Source organism: Bufo bufo, chromosome 1 (assembly GCF_905171765.1).
Source record: "Bufo bufo chromosome 1, aBufBuf1.1, whole genome shotgun sequence".
NCBI lineage: Eukaryota > Metazoa > Chordata > Amphibia > Anura > Bufonidae > Bufo > Bufo bufo.
The window spans coordinates 310,380,532-310,396,795 of NC_053389.1; positions in this window are offsets into that span (position 1 = coordinate 310,380,532).

Genomic DNA, 16,264 nt, shown 5'->3' on the forward strand with positions numbered 1-16,264 from the left:
ATCTGTGATTACACATGCATAAGTCACTGTCACATTTAGAACAGAAATACAGCTTTTTTCTTACTGAGGTAAAAAAAAACTCAGATATACTGCACATGTGTGATTACACATGCAAGAGTGATTGTTGCATTAAGGCCAGAAATACAGCTTTTTTCTTACTGGGGTGAAAAAAATCATCTGATATACTGCACATCTGTGATTACAAGTGCATAAGTCACTGTCACATTTAGGACAGAAATACAGCTTTTTGGTTAGGGTGAAAAAACCCTCTGATATACTGCACATCTGTGATTACACATGCATAAGTCACTGTCACATTTAGGACAGAAATAACAGCTTTTTTCTTTCTGGGGTGAAAAAACCCTCTGATATACTGCACATCTGTGATTACATGTGCATAAGTGATTGTTACATTAAGGCCAGAAATACAGCTTTTTTATTACTGGGGTGAAAAAACCTATTGATATACTGCACATCTGTGATTACACATGCATAAGTGATTGTCACATTAAGGCCAGAAATACAGCTTTTTTTTTACTGGGGTGAAAAAACCCTCTGATATACTGCACATCTGTGATTAAAGTGCTTAAGTCACTGTCACATTTAGGACAAAAATACAGCTTTTTGGTTAGGGTGAAAAAAAACCCTCTGATATACTGCAAATCTGTGATTACACGTGCATAAGTGATTGTCACATCAAGGCCAGAAATCCTGCTTTGTCATACTGGGGTGAAAAAACCCTGTGATATACTGCACATCTGGGATTACATGTGCATAAGTGAGTGTCACATTTTGGCCAGAAATACGCCTTTTTGGTTACTGGGGTGAAAAAAGTCTCTGATATACTGCACATCTGGGATAAGACATGCATAAGTGAGTGTCACATTTAGGCCACAAATACCGCTGTCATAGAGTTTTAAAAAAAAAGATTGAGTGCAATACCCTACATCAGGGTTTTTATTGGCGGTTAATTTTTTTTTAACAGACTTAACCACTTTTTACTTTGCTTTGTTAACGCTAACTATAAGGCAAACATCTAATAAGGGATGCGGTCATGGTCGTGGTGGTGGTGGTGTTGGTGGAGCCTCTGGTTCAGGGAGAGGACGTGGCCGTTCTGCCACAGCTACACATCCTACTGAACCTACTACCTCAGGTCCCAGTAGCCGCCAGAATCTACAGCGATATTAGAATGGCATTAGGCCCGACCAAAGGATGGTAAGGCCTGAGCAAGTACAGGCGCTAGTCAATTAGGTGGCCGACAGTGGATCCAGCACGTTCACATTATTTCCCATCCAGTCTTCTGCAGAAAGCACACAGGTGGCGCCTGAAACCCATGCCCATCAGTTTGTCACATCACCCCCGTGCATATCGGGGAACCTGTCTGAGCCTCAAGTCATGCAGCAGTCTCTTATGCTGTTTGAAGACTCTGCTGGCAGGGTTTCCCAAGGGCATCCACCTAGCCCTTCCGCAGGGGTGGAAGACATAGAATGCACTGACGCACAACCACTTATGTTTCCTGATGAGGACATGGGAATACCACCTCAGCACATCTCTGATGATGACGAAACACAGGTGCCAACTGCTGCGTCTTTCTGCAGTGTGCAGACCGAAAAGGAGGTCAGGAAGGAAGACTGGGTGGAAGACGATGCGGGGGACGATGAGGTCCTAGACCCCACATGGAATGAAGGTCGTGCCACTGACTTTTAGAGTTCGGAGGAAGAGGCAGTGGTGAGACCGAGCCAACAGCGTAGCAAAAGTGGGAGCAGGGTGTAAAAGCAGAGCAGCCGTCGCCAAAACAGTTTGCCTGCTACTGGCCACCATCACCAGGGACCGAGCACACCAAAGGCAGCTTCAAGGAGTTCCCTGGCATGGCACTTCTTCACACAATGTGCTGACGACAAGACCCGAGTGGTTTGCACGCTGTGCCATCAGAGCCTGAAGCGAGGCATTAACGTTCTGAACCTTAGCACAACCTGCATGACCAGGCATCTACATGCGAGACAGGCCCCTCCTGCTCCCTCTTCTGCTTCTGCCTCGGCCTCTTCCTCCACCTATGGAGGAACGTTGGCACCTGCCGCCCAGCAAACAGAGGATGTGCCACCAACAACACCACCTCCGTCACCAACCATCTCCACCATGTCACACGGAAGCGTTCAGCTCTCCATCTCACAAACCTTTGAGAGAAAGTGTAAATTCCCACCTAGCCACCCTCGATACCTGGCCCTGAATGCCAGCATTTCTAAACTACTGGCCTTTGAAATGCTGTCATTCAGGCTCGTACAGCTTCAAACAGCTCATGTTGCTTGCTGTCCCACAGTACGTCGTTCCCAGCCGCCACTACTTCTCCAGGAGAGCCGTTCCCTCCCTGCACAACCAAGTATTGGATAAAATCAAGTGTGCACTGCGCAACGCCATCTGTGGCAAGGTCCACCTAATCACAGATACGTGGACCAGTAAGCACGGCCAGGGACGCTATATCTCCCTAACTGTACACCCGATAAATGTAGTGGCGGCTGGGCCCCAGGCGGAGAGCTGTTTGGCGCACGTCCTTCCGCCGTCAAGGATCGCAGGACATCATTCTTTGCCTCCTGTTGCCTCCTCTTCCTACTCGGCTTCCTCCTCCTCCTCTTCTTCCACCTCCTCATCCGGTCAGCGACAGACCTTCACCACCAACTTCAGCACAGCCAGGGGTAAACGTCAGCAGGCCGTTCTGAAACTGATGTGTTTGGGGGACAGGCCCCACACTGCGCAGGAGTTGTGGCGGGGTATAGAGCAACAGACCGACGAGACCCACTGGCAGCAACCACTCAAGCTTGGTGGTGTGCAATAATGGGCGAAATCTCGTTGCAGCTCTGGGACTAGCTGGTTTGACGCACATCCCTTGCCTGGTGCATGTGCTGAATTTGGTGGTGCAGAAATTCATTCACACCTACCCTGACATGTCTGAGCTGCTGCATAAAGTGCGGGCCGTCTGTGCGCGCTTTCAGCGTTCTCACCCTGCTGCTGCTCGCCTGTCAGCGCTGCAGCGTAGCTTTGGCCTTCCCGCCCAACGCCTCATATGCGACGTGCCCACCAGGTGGAACTCCACCTTGCACATGCTGGGCGAGCAGCATCAGGCCATAGTGGAGTTTCAGCTGCAGCACGCACGGGTGAGTCGCACTGCGGAACAGCACCACTTCACCACCAATGACTGGGCCTCCATGTGAGACCTGTGTGCCCTGTTGCCCTGTTTTGAGTACTCCACCAACATGGCCAGTGGCGATGACGCCGTTATCAGCGTTACAATACCACTTCTATGTCTCCTTGAGAAAACACTTAGGGCGATGATGGAAGAGGATGTGGCCCAGGACGAGGAGGAGGAAGAGGGGTCATCTCTAACACATGAACCCCCTTTTGCCGTGAATGAACCCCTGCTGTGCCTGGGTGACAGGGGCCTAAATCTCTCAAAATCCTCTGTTGTATTGCTGGGTGACATGAATCCTCTGTTCTATTGCTGGGTGACATGTACCCCCTTTTGCCGTGAATGAACCCCTGCTGTACCTGGGTGACAGGGGCCTAAATCTCTCAAAATCCTCTGTTCTATTGCTGGGTGACATGTACCCCCTTTTGCCGTGAATGAACCCCTGCTCTGCATTGCTGACAGGGGCCTAAATCTCTCAAAATCCTCTGTTCTATTGCTGGGTGACATGTATCCCCTTTTGCCGTGAATGAACCCCTGCTCTGCATTGCTGAGAGGGGCCTAAATCTCTCAAAATCCTCTGTTGTATTGCTGGGTGACATGAACCCCCCCTTTGCCGTGAATGAACCCCTGCTGTGCCTGGGTGACACTGGCCTAAATCTCTCAAACTCCTCTGTTGTATTGTTGGGTGACATGAACCCCCCTTTGCCGTGAATGAACCCCTGCTCTGCATTGCTGACAGGGAACTAAATTTAGTGAAAACATCTGTTACTGATCGGATCTGTTACTGATCGGAAAATGCGCGACTACAAGCGCACGCTGATGATAGCATTCCGACCTGACAGCAGGGGCACAGTGGAAGCACAAGGCAAAGGCAGAGGAGGAGGAAGAGGTCGACAACTCAGCTGGGGCACCGCCAGCACCTGAGAAGGCAGGGTTAGCATGGCCCAAATGTGGAAAAGCTTTGTCCGCCTTGGAGGTGCTGACCTGCCCTGCAGCCAGTGTATAGTGTGAACGTGAGTTTAGCGTGGCAGAGAGCTTTATCACAGGCCACAGCCAATGTGGACAAGCTTACGTTTATTAAAATGAACCAGGCATGGATCCCACAGGACTTGTCCGTACCTTGTGCAGAATAGACATTTATACCAGCCTCAACCATCCATTCTTGTACTCAAGTGCACTTATTCTTAGTTTTATTTTGTTATATGTCCCAATATTTTGGGGGATACCCCAATTTAAAAATAAAAAATAACACAAATCAGTGTTGGCTACCTATTCCTCCTTCACCGCCGCTTCCACCTACACCACCACGTCAACCTACACCGCCACATCCATCCACCGCGTCCTCAACCTCCTACTCCTAGATCCAGGTTGTTATTTTAAATTTTTCTGTATTTTATGTTATTTTAAGTCATTTCCCTATCCACATTTGTTTGTAGAACCATGCTCTTAAGCACATTTTGATGCCTTTTGCAGCCTTCTAGCCCTTTCCAGGACTTTTTTAGAGCCATTTTAGTGCCCAAAAGTTCGGGTCCCCATTGACTTCAATGGGTTTTGAGTTTGGGGTCAAGTTCCGGTCAAGTTCAGGTCCCGAACCCAAACTTTTTTTTCAAGTTCGGCCGAACCTGCCGAACACGAACATCCAGGTATCTGCTCAACTCTAGTGTTGAGCGAATTGAAGCTAAACAAAATTATTTTGATCCGAATTTCAAGCAAAATTTGATTCCCTGGTGCTTCGTGGTAATGAATCAAATTTCCTGAAATGGCGGTAAAGAAAACAAAAAAAATTTTTAATATACATATTCACCTTATCCATTTGCTTGCAGAGAGGTCATCATGACCATCTTGATTGAAGAAAACGCACCAAATCTCACGTCTGAAGTGGGATGCCACCACATCATCACACTATCCGTCATCACGTCAATCAAGATGGCCACGACGCCAGCAAATGGTTGAGGTGTGTATTTTTTAACCCCTGATTAATATTTTTAGTCTCACATTACCTAATTACCTTATGTACACAAGAAAGGAAATTTACAACTGAAACTTTAAAGGGAATATGTCATCATAAAATGACCTATTGTTTAAATCAAGTTTTAACATATTTTTTAATAATTTTTAATGAGGTTATTTTTAATTGTTTAAAGGGCTTCTGTCACCCCACTAAAGTGATATATTTTTTTTGGGCTAGTTAAATTAGTTATATTGCGATATATGAAAATATAATGGTGTTACTTACTTTGATCCAGCAGTTTCTTCCAAAAACGAAGTTTTATAATATGTAAATTCGGTCTCTACCAGCAAGTAGGGCGGCTACTTGCTGGTAGCTGCTGCAGAAAACCGCCCCCTCGTCGTGTTGATTGACAGGGCCAGCCGGGATCTCCTCCTCCGGCCAGCCCTGTCGGCATTTCAAAAATCGCGCGCCTGTGTTCATTTGGCGCAGGCGCTCTGAGATGAGGAGGCTCGCCTCCTCAGCACTCCCTCAGTGCGCCTGCGCCGATGACGTCTTCTATTTTGGTGATGTCATCGGCGCAGGCGCACTGAGGGAGTTCTGAGGAGACGAGCCTCCTCACCTCAGAGCGCCTGCGCCGAATGAACACAGGCGCGCGATTTTTGAAATGCCGACAGGGCTGGCCGGAGGAGGAGATCCCGGCTGGCCCTGTCAATCAACACGACGAGGGGGCGGTTTTCTGCAGCAGCTACCAGCAAGTAGCCGCCCTACTTGCTGGTAGAGACCTAATTTACATATTATAAAACTTCGTTTTTGGAAGAAACTGCTGGATCAAAGTAAGTAACACCATTATATTTTCATATATCGCAATATAACTAATTTAACTAGCCCAAAAAAAAAATAATACTTTAGTGGGGTGACAGAAGCCCTTTAAGTCAATATCTATATTTAAAGAGGACCTTTCACCTGTATAAACTATGGTAACTGAGTATGCTGACATGTAGAGCGGCGCCCGGGGATCTCACTGCACTTACTATTATCCCCAGGCGCCGCTCCGTTCTCCCGTTATAGGCTCCGGTACCTTTGCTTCTTAAGTTATAGTAGGCGGTGTCTTCCCTTGTCCTGTGGGCGTCTCCTTCTCCTAGGCTGCAGCGCTGGCCAATCGCAGCGCACAGCTCACAGCCTGGGAGGTTTTTTTCTCCCAGGCTGTGAGCTGTGCGCTGCGATTGGCCAGCGCTGCAGCCTAGGAGAAGGAGACGCCCACAGGACAAGGGAAGACACCGCCTACTATAACTTAAGAAGCAAAGGTACCGGAGCCTATAACGGGAGAACGGAGCGGCGCCTGGGGATAATAGTAAGTGCAGTGAGATCCCCGGGCGCCGCTCTATATGGCAGCATACTTAGTTACCATAGTTTATACAGGTGAAAGGTCCTCTTTAAGCAAAAAACATAAAAATCCCTCCGTTTTTGCACTGGCCACTAAACCTTGTAATAAGCGCCACTCCTTGGTTTGTACAGATCACTTTGCTGCATTTATCTGCTTATCTGTCATTCTAATCCTGCTCGGAATTATATCACTTCGGTGTATAGATAAGACAGGATCCACCATTCACAATAGGTGATTGTCTTAGCTTATCTATTCTTTCCTTGTACTATGACCTCTGTACAGGTCACAGAGCATGCCTAGAAAACTCTCTAAGGCTACTTTCACACCTGCGTTCGGGTGTCCGCTCGTGAGCTCCGTTTGAAGGGGCTCACAAGCGGCCCCGAACGCATCCGTCTGGCCCCAATGCATTCTCAGTGGACGCGGATCCACTGAGAATGCATCCGTCTGCCAGCGTTCAGCCTCCGCTCCGCTCAGTGAGCGGACACCTGAACGCTGCTTGCAGCGTTCGGGTGTCCGCCTGGCCGTGCGGAGGCGAGCAGATCCGTCCAGACTTACAATGTAAGTCAATGGGGACGGATCCGTTTGAAGATGACACTATATGGCTCAATTTTCAAACGGATCCGCCCCCATTGACTTTCAATGTAAAGTCTGAACGGATCCGCTCAGGCTACTTTCACACTAAGAAATTTTTCTAAGTTATAATGCAGACGGATCCGTTCTGAACGGATGCAAACGTCTGCATTATAGGAGCGGATCCGTCTGATGAAACATCAGACGGACCCGCTCCGAACGCTAGTGTGAAAGTAGCCTAATAGAAGTCAATGAGGTCTACCTCAGTCCATTGTGTTTATGGCCCATGTGGCTGCCATAAAGCAATTTTCTCAATTTTGACTTGACAGTGAGGGTCTAAAAAAATGGCTATCCAGTAATCATGACATTGCTTGATGTCAATGATACGCCTGTCAGTGCATAAGCAACCATACAGGTCACAATTCTGTTCAGCATGCCGAAGGAGCCAGTTCTTTCCAGCTCTGCCCCCCCCCCCCCCCCCACTGAGAAGATTGGGTGTTGTGGTCAGTGTCACTGTCATCATCATAATACTCAAACCTCTACTGCTCCTTCAGTGGTAGCTCCTTATCCCTATCCTCCTCCTCCAAGTGAGTTTCTCCTTGTGGGAGCCCAAACAAGGGGATGATATCATTCATGCTGCAGTGGTCCCTGCTGACAAATGTTGTGGCCTCTTCAAAGGGCTTCAGCTCCCGACAGACAGATGTCACTGCCTGAGTTTGAAATCACACATGGTCCCTGCTGCTAAAATTGTTCATGGCTTTCTGCTGCTCGTACAAATACTCTAGCATGCGCAATGTTGAATTCCAGCAAGTTGGAACATTGCGGATTAATTGATGTAACTGCACACCATTCTGTCACTGCAAGTCCAGGAGAACGTTCCTTGCCATGGAACAATGACTGAAATGCAAAGACAGTCTCCTGGATATTGCTAGTAGAGATGGCCTTGCGGCTCGCCCGGCGGTAGTTTTGCGGCAAACTTTTCTTGTTAGTGATTCGCCGAACATGCGAACATATGCCGATGTTAGCATGCGCCATATTCTTTTGCATTGCGCCGAACTTTGACCCATGACACATCCATCAAGTGGGACAGGACAGCCAATTGAGACGTTTCAGCACATGGACACACCCCCACCCTATAACAGAACCCGATCTGACAGCCATTTTACATTCTGTGTTTTGCCAGTGTAGGGAGAGGTTGCTTTGTAGAGCAGGGACAAACTGTTAGGAACACCAAACACTAGCTAATAGGGCCACAAATGTCCTTTTAAGGACTGGTATAGGTGTGCTATCAATAGGTGTGATATACTGAGGGCTGTGATACTTATAATATACTTTCTAACATAGAAAGTACAAACCGGATTCCAAAAAAGTTGGGACACTAAACAAATTGTGAATAAAAACTGAATGCAATGATGTGGAGATGGCAAATGTCAATATTTTATTTGTAATAGAACTGTCATGATCGGCGAACGCAAAGGGAGGGAAATGGGAAGGCCCTGTCCAAGGGAGAGGGAAAGGTGGTGACCCCTGACTCACCTTGAGGCTGGCACCTGACTGCCCTGACATCCCTAGACGGGTTCCTCACCTGTACGCCGATCATGTGCCTAAACCCTGGCTTTCCCTAAGATGAGCCCTACGTAGTGAACGTGGCAGTGGGAACACTAGTCCGCACCACTGACACTAAAAGGAAAACACCAAGGAGAGGACAGACAACTCAGGCAAAACATATAATCCCAGGTGGACGACAACAGCAGACAACAAAAGTCCAACAGGGATCCGGAGGGTAACGTTCTGGAACAACAACCAGGGAACACAGCTACACAGCTCCAGTGGGTCAGTATAGAAGTCCAGGCAGGAAGCTCTATATCTGGCAACCAGAGAAGTGTGAGAGGGGAATATGAGGAAGTTGGGATTGCTGGACAAGAAACAGCTGAGGAGAAGGAGCTACGGATCCCTGAGTGAGCCAAAAAGGGTTGCAAGGCAAACCCAGAAAGCTACCATTAAGAATCAGCACTATCTTTAGACATAGAGCGTGCAGCCACCCGCTGCGACTTCCTGACCCCGGGTATAACGGAGTCAGGCGTGGCTCTTGACACCCTCGTGACCGTACCCCCCTCTCTACGAGGGGTCTCTGGACACTCAGGACTAGGTCTCTCAGGATGAGAGGCATGAAAAACCCGAACTAACCTGTCGGCGTTTACTTCAGATGCTGGAACCCACATTCTTTCCTCGGGACCGTAACCCCTCCAATGCACCAGATATTGAAGAGAGCGGCAGACCCGACGAGAATCAACAATTTTGGATATTTGAAACTCTAGATTACCATCCACAACAACATGAGGGGGTGGCAGCGGTGACGGTTCTAGAGGTGGAACATACTTCTTGAGTAACGACTTATGGAAGACGTTATGGATTTTAAAAGTCTGAGGTAGCTCCAGGCGAAAAGCCACGGGGTTAATGATGGCTACTATTTTGTAAGGGCCAATGAACCTAGGACCCAGTTTCCAAGAGGGAACCTTTAATTTAATATTCCTAGTAGACAACCACACATAGTCATTTACTCCTAGGTCCGGACCTGGCGACCGTCTCTTATCAGCCATGCATTTATATTTACCTCCCATATTTTTCAAGTTAGCTTGCACCTTCTGCCATACAGATGAAAGAGATGACGAAAACTGTTCCTCTTCAGGAACCCCAGAAGACCCCCCTCTTTGAAAGTACAGAATTGGGGATGAAAACCATATGCACCAAGAAATGGTGACTTGCCAGTGGATTCCTGACGGCGATTTATTTATGGCAAACTCGGCTAACAGTAAATATGATGACCACACCTCCTGGTTCTCAGACACAAAACACCTTAGATATGTCTCAAGGTTTTGGTTGGTACGCTCAGTCTGTCCATTCGACTGAGGAAAAAGACAAGTGTACCCCCAAACGGGAACAAAAAGCTTTCCAAAACGTAGAAATAAACTGGGTTCCCCGATCTGAAACAACATCGGAAGGGACCCCGTGAAGCTTCACGATTTCACTGATGAATACCTGAGCAAGAGTCTTAGCATTAGGTAGTGCGGGTAACACAATGAAGTGTACCATTTTACTAAACCTGTCTACTACAACTAAGATAACTGTTTTACCCGCAGACAAAGGTAAGTCAGTGATAAAATCCATTGACAGATGTGTCCATGGCCTATTGGGAATGACAAGTGGCAATAAAGACCCTGCAGGACGTGTATGAGAGACTTTCGCGCGTGCACAAGTAGAACAAGTAGACACAAAATCCATTACATCCTGACGCAACCTTGGCCACCAAAAACGACGAGACAATAGCTCCAAGGTTGCATTACTACCCGGGTGCCCAGCAAGTGCCGAATTATGATGTTCCTTTAATAATTTGAGACGCAGGTTTAACGGTACAAACAATTTCTCTGAGGGGCAAGAGACCGGGGCGTCCCCCTGGGCCTCTAACACCTTCCCCTTCAGAACAGAGTGTACAGCAGAGACAACCACTCCTCTTTGTAGAATGGGTACCGGATCACCCACATTACCCCCTCCAGAGAAACTACGAGATAATGCATCTGCCTTGGTATTTTTTGCCCCAGGATGATAGGGAATAAAGTTAAACCTGGTAAAAAATAGCGACCACCTAGCTTGTCTAGGGGTGAGACGCTTAGCTGATTCGAGGTACAGAAGGTTTTTGTAGACTGTAATCACCGTGACGGGGTGGACTGCCCCCTCTAAAAAGTGATGCCATTCTTCAAACGCTAGTTTAATAGCCAATAGTTCCCTATTGCCAATATCATAGTTCTTCTCCGCTGCAGATAGTTTTTTAGAAAAGAAAGCACAAGGACGCCATTTGCCAGGAGACGGACCCTGAGACAGTACAGCCCCCACTCCCACCTCTGACGCATCTACTTCAACAATAAAAGGCTGGGAGACATCAGGTTGGATTAGTACAGGTGCCGAGGTAAACCTCTCTTTTAGAGAGGAGAAAGCAATTTTAGCGGCGTCAAACCATTTAGAAAAATCAGTGCCCTTCCTAGTCATGTCAGTAAGGGGTTTGACAATCACCGAATAATTTTTTATGAACTTTCTATAGAAATTTGCGAAGACCAAAAACCGTTGCAGTGCTTTGAGGTTCTCAGGAAGATCCCAATCTAAAATTGCCTGGACCTTCCCAGGATCCATACGGAAACCTGAAGCAGATAATAAATAACGTAGGAACTGTATTTCCTGAACGGCGAAGACATACTTTTCAATTTTCGCATATAATTTATTCGTCCGTAGGACCTGCAGTACCTGTCTGACATACATCTCATGTGTTTTCAGATCAGACGAATAAATGAAAATATCATCTAGGTATATTACCACAAACCTGCCGATAAGATGACTAAAAATGTCATTAACGAAATGTTGGAAGACAGTAGGAGCATTGGTCAGACCGAAAGGTATGACTAGATTTTCATAATGCCCCTCAGGGGTGTTAAAAGCTGTCTTCCACTCATCCCCTTCCTTGATACGAATCAGATTGTAGGCCCCCCTAAGATCAAGTTTGGAGAACCACCTAGCACCTGCAATCTGATGGTTATCCGGTTTAGTTCGCGGAAATCTAGGCAAGGAGGCAGGCCCCCATCTTTCTTTTTAACAAAGAAAAACCCTGCAGCCACGGGTGAAGAAGAGGGTTTGATGTGTCCCTTAGCCAAGCTTTCGGAGATATAATCTTTCATGGCTTGTCTCTCGGGACCCGAAAGATTATATAACCTGGTCTTGGGTAATTTTGCACCGGGAATCAGGTTAACCGGGCAATCATAAGGACGGTGAGGTGGTAACTTCTGGCAACCCTTTTCAGAAAAAACTTCCTCAAAGTCCGAGACAAATGTAGGTAGAGTAGCTATGGAAGCAACTAAGCAATTGCTATTTAAGCAATTTTCTCTGCAATGCTTACTCCACTCCAATATCTCCCTGGCCTGCCAATCCACCACTGGATTGTGCGCTACCAACCAGGGAAGACCCAATACCACAGGAGTGGGAAGCCCCTCCAGAACATAACATGAAAGACACTCGTTATGGTAGTCCCCTACCCGAAGGTGCAAGTTATGGACAATGTGAGTGAGGTTTCTCTGAGACAGAGGAGCAGAATCAATAGCGAATATGGGAATAGGTCTCTGTAGCGTACAGAGAGACAAACCCATAGTGCGGGCAAAATGGGCATCTATCAAATTTACCCCTGCTCCACAGTCTAGAAAGAAAGAAATAGTCTCCTTCTTAACACCAGAAACAACAGCTTCTGGCAACACAAATTGAGATGTACGAATGGAGGAAACGTATACCCCCCGGCTGACATCCTCCACATAGCCTGGGGTTAGTAGTTCCGATGGTCTTTTGTTTTTTAGAAAGGAAGGACAGACATTAATGAAATGACCCCTCCCCCCACAGAAAAAACAAACTCCCTGTCTACGGCGAGCCTCAGGAGGACGGACCTGACCAGTAGTTCCTCCTAGCTGCATAGGCTCGTCTAGGTCCGTACAGACTAACTGCTGCTTCGGAGGGGTTACCAATTGCTCAGGATTTTTCAATCTGTCCCTAAGACGTCTATCTATTCTGATAGAAAGGGACATAACCGCATCAAGGGAAAAGGGGGTCTCATACAGCGCAAGCGCATTCTTAACCCTTTCGGATAACCCAGAGCAGAACTGACTCCTGAGAGCCGGGTCGTTCCACTGGGTATCCGTAGCCCACCTACGAAACTCTGAGCAATACACCTCTGCTGGCCGCTCTCCCTGTCTGAGTCTCCGTAATTTCGACTCAGCCAGGGCGACTCGGTCAGGGTCATCATATATGAGACCCAAGGCCCCAAAAAACTCATCCACTGACCGGAGAGCCTGGGAATCAGTGGGTAAAGAGAACGCCCAGGATTGCGGGTCCCCCTGAAGCAGGGAAGTAACAATCCCCACCCGCTGTTCCTCATTACCAGAGGAGTGCGGGCGCAGCTTAAAATATAACTTACAGGCCTCACGGAACGTCACAAATTTGTCCCTTCCCCCAGAAAATCTGTCAGGAAGAACAACCTTGGGTTCCGCAGCAACCTGGTTACCTATAGGAACCGCTGGGCTTGCGGTCTGCTGCAATTGCTGCTGTTGCTGGAGGACCGACGCCTTCAATCCTGCCAACTCCATAGACAGGCCTTGAAGTTGTCTTGTCAAAGCAGCAATAGGATCCATGCTGGATTCTAGATAGGCAGAAAGAAAAAGTAATTTTAGTATTTTTTTTCTACCTACATAAAATAAGGGCCAGATATAATGTCATGATCAGCATACTCAAAGGGAGGGAAATGGGAAGGCCCTGTCCAAGGGAGAGGGAAAGGTGGTGACCCCTGACTCACCTTGAGGCTGGCACCTGACTGCCCTGACGTCCCTAGACGGGTTCCTCACCCGTACGCCGATCACGTGCCTAAACCCTGGCTTTCCCTAAGATGAGCCCTACGTAGTGAACGGGGCGGTGGGAACACTAATCCGCACCACTGACACTAAAAGGAAAACACCAAGGAGAGGACAGACAACACAGACAAAACATATAATCCCAGGTGGACGACAACAGCAGACAACAAAAGTCCAACAGGGATCCGGAGGGTAACGTTCTGGAACAACAACCAGGGAACACAGCTACACAGCTCCAGTGGGTCAGTATAGAAGTCCAGGCAGGAAGCTCTATATCTGGAAACCAGAGAAGTGGGAGAGGGGAATATAAGGAGGTTGGGATTGCTGGACAAGAAACAGCTGAGGAGAAGGTGGCACGGATCCCTGAGTGAGCCAAAAAGGGTTTCAAGGCAAACCCAGAAAGCTACCATTAAGAATCAGCACTATCTTTAGACATAGAGCGCGCAGCCACCCGCTGCGACTTCCTGACCCCAGGTATAACGGAGTCAGGCGTGGCTCTTGACACCCTCGTGACAAGAAAGTAGATGACAGATCAAACGTTTAATCCGAGTAAATGTATCATTTTAAAGGAAAAATACGTTGATTCCAATTTTCACGGTGTCAACAAATCCCCAAAAAGTTGGGACAAGTAGCAATAAGAGGCTGGAAAAAGTAAATTTGAGCATAACTAAGAGCTGGAAGACCAATTAACAGTAATTAGGTCAATTGGCAACATGATTGGGTATAAAAAGAGCTTCTCAGAGTGGCAGTGTCTCTCAGAAGCCAAGATGGGTATAGGATCACCAATTCCTACAATGTTGCGCAGAAAGATATTGGAGCAATATCAGAAAGGTGCTACCCAGTGAAAAATTGCAAAGACTTTGCATCTATCATCATCAACTGTGCATAACATCATCCGAAGATTCAGAGAATCTGGAACAATCTCTGTGCGTAAGGGTCAAGGCTGTAAAACCATACTGGATGTCCGTGATCTTCGGGCCCTTAAACGACACTGCACCACAAACAGGAATGCTACTGTAAAGGAAATCACAGAATGGGCTCAGGAATACTTCCAGAAACCATTGTCAGTGAACACAATCCACCGTGCCATCCGCTGTTGCCAGCTGAAATGCTACAGTGCAAAGAAGAAGCCATTTCTAAGCAAAATCCACAAGCTCAGGCGTTTTCACTGGGCCAGGGATCATTTAAAATTGAGTGTGGCAAAATGGAAGACTGTTCAGTGGTCAGACGAGTCACGATTCGAAGTTCTTTTTGGAAATCTGGGACGCCATGTCATCCGGACCAAAGAGGACAAGGACAACCCAAGTTGTTATCAACGCTCAGTTCAGAAGCCTGCATCTCTGATGGTATGGGGTTGCATGAGTGCGTGTGGCATGGGCAGCTTGCATGTCTGGAAAGGCACCATCAATGCAGAAAAATATATTCAGGTTCTAGAACAACATATGCTCCCATCCAGACGTCATCTCTTTCCGGGAAGACCCTGCATTTTTCAACAAGATAATGCCAGACCACATTCTGCATCAATCACAACATCATGGCTACGTAGGAGAAGGATCCGGGTACTGAAATGGCCAGTCTGCAGTCCAGATCTTTCACCTATAGAGAACATTTGGCGCATCATAAAGAGGAAGGTGCAACAAAGAAGGCCCAAGACGATTGAACAGTTAGAGGCCTGTATTAGACAAGAATGGGAGAGCATTCCTATTTCTAATAAAAACTGGTCTCCTCGGTCCCCAGACGTCTGTTGAGTGTTGTAAGAAGAAGGGGAGATGCCACACAGTGGTGAAAATGGCCTTGTCCCAACTTTTTGGGGATTTGTTGACATCATGAAATTCTGATTCAACATATTTTTCACTTAAAATGGTACATTTTCTCAGTTTAAACTTTTGTTCCGTGATTTATGTTATATTCTAAATAAAATATTAGAAGTTGGCACCTCCACATCATTGCATTCAGTTTTTATTCACGATTTGTATAGTGTCCCAACTTTTTTGGAATCCGGTTTGTATTTTTTTGCCTAATGTACAGTGCGACAAAGTATGGAATGGTTTACAAGTCTGTTTTCTAGGAACTAGAATAGATAGAGGCACAATTAAATGTCCTTTTCTTTCTAAAAAAACACTGAAGGCACTGCTATTGACAATTTACTTTGAAAATAATGCAGTATCGGCACCACTAACAAATCTAATGTGTTATGTTCGTTCAAATATGCAGATTTAGAAAAAAGCTTTCTCTAGTGTAAAACACACGTTGTCAACCTGATACGAGATGATTTCCCCTGGCCACACACATAACAATTAGACTGTCCGCAGATGCCCAGTTACATAGTTTGACCTACTATTTATGTTTTTTCACTCAGAGATATAAATACTACCCTCTGGATTGTAAAACATGTGTTGTATACTTGGATTGTTATTGTTCACAAAACAAAAAGCCCTTGAACTCTCTGCAGATGTCCTGTCACAAATTTCATTCTAGTATTTCACAAACCTTGAACTGTCTGGAGATGCCCTGACACAGATTTCAGACTAGTTTTTCACATGTTTTCATGCAAAGATTTAAAATGCTACCCTCTGTATTGTAAAACAGGCGTTGTACACTTGTATTGCTATTTTTCACAAAGCAAAAAAAAATAACTTGAACTGTTTGGAGATGCCCTGTCACAAATTTTAGACTAGAATTTCTAGTGTTTTCACACAAAGATTTAAAAATCTACCCTCTGTATTGTAAAACACATGTTGCAC